This window comes from Danio rerio, chromosome 14 (genome assembly GCF_052040795.2).
Source record: "Danio rerio strain M-AB ecotype USA chromosome 14, GRCz13ab, whole genome shotgun sequence".
Taxonomy (NCBI): Eukaryota; Metazoa; Chordata; class Actinopteri; order Cypriniformes; family Danionidae; genus Danio; species Danio rerio.
Window position 1 is genome coordinate 56666947 of NC_141034.1, and position 8054 is coordinate 56675000.

Below are 8054 nucleotides of genomic sequence, written 5' to 3' on the forward strand. Positions count from 1 at the left end.
GACTGTCCAAAGGGCATGTGCAGGATAAATTTTCTTGAATGTAGTGGTGGTGGTGGTGTTGTTGTTTGTTTTTGTTGTTGTTGTTGTTGTTGTTGTTGTTGTTGTTGTAGTTGTTGTTGTTGTTGTTGTTGTAGTTGTTGTTGTTGTTGTAGTTGTTGTTGTTGTAGTTGTTGTTGTAGTAGTTGTTGTTGTTGTTGTTGTTGTTGTAGTTGTTGTTGTTGTTGTTGTTGTTGTTGTTGTAGTTGTTGTTGTAGTAGTTGTTGTTGTTGTTGTTGTTATAGTTGTTGTTGTTGTTGTAGTTGTTGTTGTTGTTGTTGTTGTTGTTGTAGTTGTTGTTGTTGTAGTTGTTGTTGTTGTTGTAGTTGTTGTTGTTGTTGTTGTAGTTGTTGTTGTTGTTGTTGTTGTAGTTGTTGTTGTTGTTGTTGTTGTTGTAGTTGTTGTTGTAGTTGTTGTTGTTGTTGTTGTTGTTGTAGTTGTCGCGCGTGTTCTGATCAGCGGTATTGTCGCGCGTACTGAAGGGCGGTGGGGGGGAGGGGGGGTGTCGCGGGGGCACTTTTGATCGTTTTGGATGGGCACTTTCTATCCAAGACTAAAAAGGGCATGTGCACTGCACAGGTTGAGCCCTACGTGTGCACGTGCCTGCTACCAGTTGACCGCTTACCTCTGTGTTGACGGCTTTCCTGCTGTTACCAGTTTGCCCAGCAGCTCGTCGCTTACTTCGATGGATTTAAGATGCAGAGAGGAGTTGACTGTGATGATGGGGATTGAGTCCAGAAGAGAACGGTTTCAGAAAGCAGGTAAAACAAAAACAATCGGCAAAAATAAAATAAACAAATCAATAAAAAGGTGAGAAAGCGGTAAGATCTGAAAATGTGGTAAAAATCAGGTAAGGATTTAGGGTAGGGAGTGGCCGGGGCAGGGGCAGACTGGGGGGGTGCAATGTTTATGAAAAGTGAGGGGGCGGCAGCAGGCCAGAATCACGGTGGCAGGCCAGATAGATGGCCAGGCCACCGGGAAATTTTCCAGTGCTCCCTATGGCCAGTCCGCCCCTGGGCCGGATGGATCGGTGCTTTTGAAAACATGTGTGTGTGAGGGTGTCGGTCGGTCGATCAGTCAGTCAGTCAGTCCGTCGACAGCAGCCTCTGGTGGATTTACGTGAGAACGACAGGCGCGGATGGCACTCGCGAGAAATGTAAGATGTGAAAAGGCGTACACAGCACCCTCTGGTGGATTCACAAAAACTGCAAAAAAAAACGTAGCTCCTGGAATGCATTTGGCGCTCTCCAGAATTATATATAGGGCTACATAACATTAATGAGCCTGGCTGGCATATATACACTGTATGTAAGTGCTTTTTGGTCATTTATTTATTCGTTTTCTTTTCTGCTTAGTCCCCTAATTAATCTGGGGTCGCCACAGTGGAATGAACCGCCAACTTATCCAGCATATGTCTTACACAGTGGATGCCCTTCCAGCCACCCATAAACTCTTGCATTCACACTCATACACTACAGCCGAATTAGTTCATTAATTCCCCTATAGCGCGTGTCTTTAGACTTAAACCGGAGCACCTGGAGGAAACCCATGCCAACAGGGGGTGAACATGCAAACTCTTTATTAAGAAACTGAAATAGACTGCTCAATAGACCAGCTGAAAACAGTTTTAGCTTAGCTTGCTGCATTTCCCAGGGGGTAGCTTTTAGTGTAGTTAAGCTACATTTTAAGTAGAGTAGCTAATAGCGTAGCTTACTACATTATTCAAGTAGCTTGCCCGACACTGCATATAACATAGGTATTATTTTAAACCATGACTGCAAAAAAGGATGACTTTTTCTTCATTTTTTTTTACGACAAATAGACGTTAGCTCATACATTTGCTTAACAAACGTCTCCATTATAAAATCACTATGCAATCTCCTCGTATGGCTTATCGCTTAATTTGAATGTAGATGAGATAGTGAAGTCAAAGTCCCACGTTTTGTTCAAATCAAATCCCCAAATAAACATCCTCGCTCTTTAAAACATCACTAGAGAAATATTAGAAAAGGGATTTGCTCTTCAACTAAATAGCAGAAAGACATATACAGACACAACACTGATTTTACCAAGCCTAATGTGATTTTAAGAAGAGAGCCACCCTTCAACATGCTAAAACACATGCATTCATTCATTCATTTTCCTTCAGCTCAGTCTCTATTTCAGATCTCGCCACAGTGGAATGAACCGCCAACTATTCCAACATATGTTTTATGCAGCAGATGCCCTTCTAGCAGCAACCCAGTACTGAGAAACACCCATACACTCTTGCATTCACACACACTCATACACTGTGGCCAGTTTAGTTCATCAGTTCCCCTAAAGCGCATGTGTTTGGACCAACACAATCTCATGGCAATTCGTAACTTTTTCATTTAGTGGCTAATTCGTACAAATTTGTACGATCTTATTCGTACATTTTAGTATGATTTGCTCATCACCCAATGACGGTTGGGTTTAGGGGTGGGGTTAGGTGCCACGCCTCCTTTTTAAAATCGTTCAATTTCTTAAGACTGAACTCGTATGAATTTGCCACTAAACTGCCAAAACATAAAATACTTACGTTTTCTCGTGAGATCAGGCTGGTTTGGACTGTTGGGGGAAACCGGAGCACCCAGAGAAAACGCACACAAACACAGGGAGAAACAGAAATGCCAACTGACCCAGTTGAGACTCGAACCAGCGACAATCTTACTGTGAGGCCACATTATAAAAACATTATTATAAAGCAAGCACATGTATCATAGGTATGATTTTACACCATGCCAAATCTATGACTGCAAAAAATCCCTACTTTTTCTACAGGACGTTAGACATTATCTCATACATTTGCTTAACAAACGTCTCCATTATAAAATCACTATGCAATCTCCTCGTATGGCTTATCGCTTAATTTGAATGTAGATGAGATAGTGAAGTCAAAGTCCCACATTTTGCTCAAATCAAATCCCCAAATAAACATCCTCGCTCTTTAAAACATCACTAGAGAAATATTAGAAAAGGGATTTGCTCTTCAACTATATAGCAGAAAGACATATACAGACACAACACTGATTTTACTAAGACTAATGTGATTTTAAGAAGAGAGCCACCCTTCAACATGCTAAAACACATGCATTCATTCATTCATTTTCCTTCAGCTCAGTCTCTATTTCAGAGCTCGCCACAGTGGAATGAACCGCCAACTATTCCAACATATGTTTTATGCAGCGGATGCCCTTCTAGCAGCAACCCAGTACTGAGAAACACCCATACACTCTTGCATTCACACACACTCATACACCGTGGCCAGTTTAGTTCATCAGTTCCCCTAAAGCGCATGTGTTTGGACCAACACAATCTCATGGCAATTCGTAACTTTTTCATTTAGGGGCTAATTCGTAAGGGTGTCATGATCCTCCAAATCCTCGATTCGATTACATTTTCGATTCTAAAGTCACGATTCGATTTTCGATTATGAATAATTAATTAATTAATGACCAATTAATTATTTGCAGCCTACCGTTTAAACTACCTGACCTGCATGGTCTTTGTTTTACCCATAAACAAATCATACAGTAAATGAATAAAGGCAAGATACACACATAATTACCACCTGTCAATCACTTTTTCTGCGGGACTCGTGAATAGGCAGTGATCTGTGTTGTTATAATGGCGTCGGTAAAAAAGACGCACGACCAACAGGAACCAGCCAACAGTATCTGAGGTGTTCGCTAAAATGACTAAGTACAAGTGAGTGAAAGATTGAAGCAGTCCTCTGACTGACTGGACCTGCTGTCTCGAGCGCATGGCTGTGTGTGCGTCTGTGTGTGTGTGGTCACGTGATGTGCATTTTCAGAGGTAGAGGAAGGAGGGCTGCTCAGAAATGCTACACGCCACTGTGGATGTCAAATCGTTGTCGTTCTAAAATGCCATTTAAAAACAAAGACAGTGTAAACAGGGCCTGAGTGTGAACTTTTCGCGAGCGGATTTGCAACGGGGGCGGGCGGAGGATCGCGATGCCAGTGTTGTCTATCGGACGAACAGTACGTAATACGTACATAGCAGAGCTTGCAAAACTGTGTTTTTTTTGTCGACAACACGAACGTTGTCAACATAACTCACTGGAAATCCAAAATGCTTCCACACCGGCGACTTCATTGAAAGAGGAGAGGGTTTAAGCTCTGTTGACGGGTCTCCTGCGTCTGCAGTTTAACAAGCACTTCAACAAGCCTGTTTTATTCCCGCTTGGCAAGCCAAGCTGACGTCACATGGGGGCGTGGCAGCATCGACGATTCTATTTTTTTATTTGATAATCGAATAAATTTCGATCGATTTCGATTAAAAATCGAAATTGTGACACCCCTACTAATTTGTACGAATTCGTACAATCTAATTCGTTCATTTTGGTACGATTTGCACATCCTCCAATAACGGTTGGATTTAGGGGTGGGGTTAGGTGCCACGCCTCCTTTTAAAATCATACTATTTCTTACGACTGACCTCGTACGAATTCGTACGAATTAGCCACTAAATGAAAAAGTTACGAATTGTTACGAAAGTTATATATCTCGTGAGATCAGGCTGGTTTGGACTGTTGGGGGAAACCGGAGCACCCAGAGAAAACGCACACAAACACAGGGAGAAACAGAAATGCCAACTGACCCAGTCAGGACTCGAACCAGCGACCCTCTTACTGTAAGGCCACATTATAAAAGCATTATTATAAAGCAAGCACATGTATCATAGGTATGATTTTACACCATGCCAAATCTATGACTGCAAAAAATCCCTACTTTTTCTACAGGAAAGACGTTAGCTCACACATTTGCTTAATAAATGTCCCCATTATAAAATCACTATGCAATCTCCTCGTATGGCTTATTGCTTAATTTGAATGTAGATGAGATAGTGAAGTCAAAGTCCCACATTTTGTTCGGCTCAAATCCAAAGACATGGTCTGGATAATTAGATGCACAGACAAAAGAAAAAAAAAAGGTCTGGAATTGTCCTTGCAAGGCACGTTTGGCACGAAAGAGAGCGACAGATCAGAGCGTTTACAACAACGCCATCAATAAACCCGGCCGACTGAGCCCAAGATTTTTACATGCTGTGTGCTTAACAATTATCGAGCGGCGGGGAGGACGGAAAGAGAAGAAATGCACGACGGAGAGGGGAAGAAAAGGGAAATGAGCTTTAATTGCTTATTTAAACCTGCTGGACATCAACAAAGCACGGCCAGCTGAGAGAGCGCATTATTACACGCAGGAAATCTGCACTAATTTCATCCAAAACCCACGACGCCAGCGGTCAGCTTTTGGGCTTCTGAAGATTAATCAAGTCATTTTTCCTGCCCGTAATCGCAAAGCTTATCCACACTTCCGCTTTCAAAAGAGCCCAAATCGCACACGACGCCTTTCATTCGACGTCCGCGTGCGCTCGCTGCATGTTAAATTGTTTTTTTGGGAAATGATTGCGGATGTATTTAACCTGCATGAGTCTCTGCAGTTATCAACAACTCCTGCCAAACACCAGAACTCAAAATAAATGGAGAATAAACACAGCTATTTATTCTGACGAAGGTCATGACAACAATTGACGTTATGGTACTTATTTTAAAATATTCATAAGGTTTTTAAATGTATTATTTTTTTAAACCATACATACGTTTGTCCATATTTGACTCTGCATTAAATTATTCATTTATTCATTTTCTTTTCGGCTTAGTCTCTTTATTAATCCAGGGTCGCCACAGCGGAATGAACCACTAACTGTAAATTAATAATAAAAAAAAATAACCCAGTGTTGAGTTTGTCCATATTTAACCCAGCATTGGGATAAAAATGTAACTGGAAATTTGTTTTTAAAATGAACCCAGCACTGCGTTTGTCCATATTTGACCCAAAATTGGGTTGTGGCAATCCAGCATTTAGTGCCATTTCTTTTAAATACACTGACAGTACGCAGCATGTTGTACAGTTTCTGCCTTTACTCATGCATTTTGTTTACACTGACATTCTATACATGTGAAAAAGATGCAAGACTAATATAACCCAACATTGCCATTTGTTTTAATTAATTAACCCAAACATTGAGTTACCACAACCCAGCATTTTGTACAGTGTAAGCTTTCTGCCTTGCTTTTCTTTTGACACTGACATTCTACATCTGAAACACTAAAAAAGATGCTAGACTGAAATAACCCAGCATTGCAACTGTTTTGTTCAATTAAATTTAACCTATACGCTGAGTTACATCAACCCAGCATTTTCTACAGTGCACGCTTTCTGCATTTACTTGTGCTTTCAAAATCAGAGGGAAGCGAAGGGATGTCAACTCCATTACTGTGCATCAGAAACAGACAGAAGACCGTTCTGGAATCAGACAGATGCTGGGTAAAACACCTTTAAATTAATTCATTAATAGACACAAACTGGACGTCAATAACATGCCAGGTCTTTTTGCACATCGTCATTGACATTCTACATGTTAAACACTTTAAAATGATGCAAGACTAACACAACCCAACATTGGGATTTTTGTTTTGTATGAAATGTATTCGTTCTAACCCAAACGTTGAGTTACAACAACAACAATTTTGTACAGTGAACACTTTCTGTCTTTACTCAAGCTTTTTCTTTGTTTGACGATCACATTCTACATGGGAAACACTTAAACAAATGCTGGACTTACATAAACTAACATTGCAAGATTGTTTTTTTTTTTTAATTAAATTTAAACTATACATTTTAACCCAACGTTGAGTTACAACAACCCAGCATTTTGTACAGTTTCTGCCTTCTGCCTTGCTTTTCCTTTGACACTGATATTCTACACATCTGAAACAGTTAAAAAGATGCTAGACTGAAATAACCCAGCATTGCAACTGTTTTGTTCAATTAAATTTAACCCATACGCTGAGTTCCTACAACCCAGCATTTTGTACTGTGCATGCATTCTGCCTAAATTGTGCTTGTTTTTTTTATATTGACATTCTACAGGTGAAACATTTTAAAAAGATGCAAAACTAACATAACTCACCATTGCAATTTTTGTTTTGAATTCAATTTAAACTATATATTCTAACCCAACATCGCTTTCCAACAACCCAACATTTAGTACATTTCCTTCCTTTACTCATGTTTTGTTTTGACATTGACATTCTACACATCTGAAACATAACCCAACATTACGATTGTTTTGTTCAATTAAATTTAACCTATCCGTTATAACTCAAACGTTAAGTAATACAACAACCCAGCATTTTCTACAGTGCACGCTTTCTGCCTTGACTCATGCTTTTAAAATCAGAGGAAAGCGAAGGGATACCAACAATTACTGCACATCAGAAACAGACAGAAGACCTTTCTGGAATCAGACAGATGCTGGGTAAAACACCTTTAAATTAATTCATTAACAGACACAAACTGGACGTCAATAACATGCCATGTCATTTTGCACATCGTCATTGACATTCTACATGTTAAACACTTTACAATGATGCAAGACTAACACAACCCAACATTGCAATTTGTATCAATTATATTTATATGCTCTAACCCAAACGTTGAGTTACAACAACCCAGCATTTTGTACAGTGCACGCTTTCTGCTTTAAAGAGCAGAGGGAAGCGAAGGGATGTCAACTCCATTACTGCGCATCAGAAACAGACAGAAGGCCTTTCTGGAATGAGACAGATCTGTGCGTCTCTCACACAACTCCATGCAGAGCTAGAAAATCATAATCTCTAAATGGGATGTCACTGGGGCGGCGGTGATATTCCTGGCGATATGTGCGAATTAAGAATTCTCGGTGCAGGCAGAAGCTCAGCTTGAACTGAAGTTTTGGCGCAGCGGGAGCTTTCCCTCTGGGCCGAGGTTTTAGAAAGTGATATGCAAGATTTTTTAGCTCTCGCACTTGGAGCTGAGATGCATTTCAGTGCACAGAAAACTCTGACTGCGGTCCATGTGCAGAGTGCTGATTTCAGGCTTGCACAAAACCAGAGAATAAATTTAGCACTCGCCAAGAAGCGAAGATGA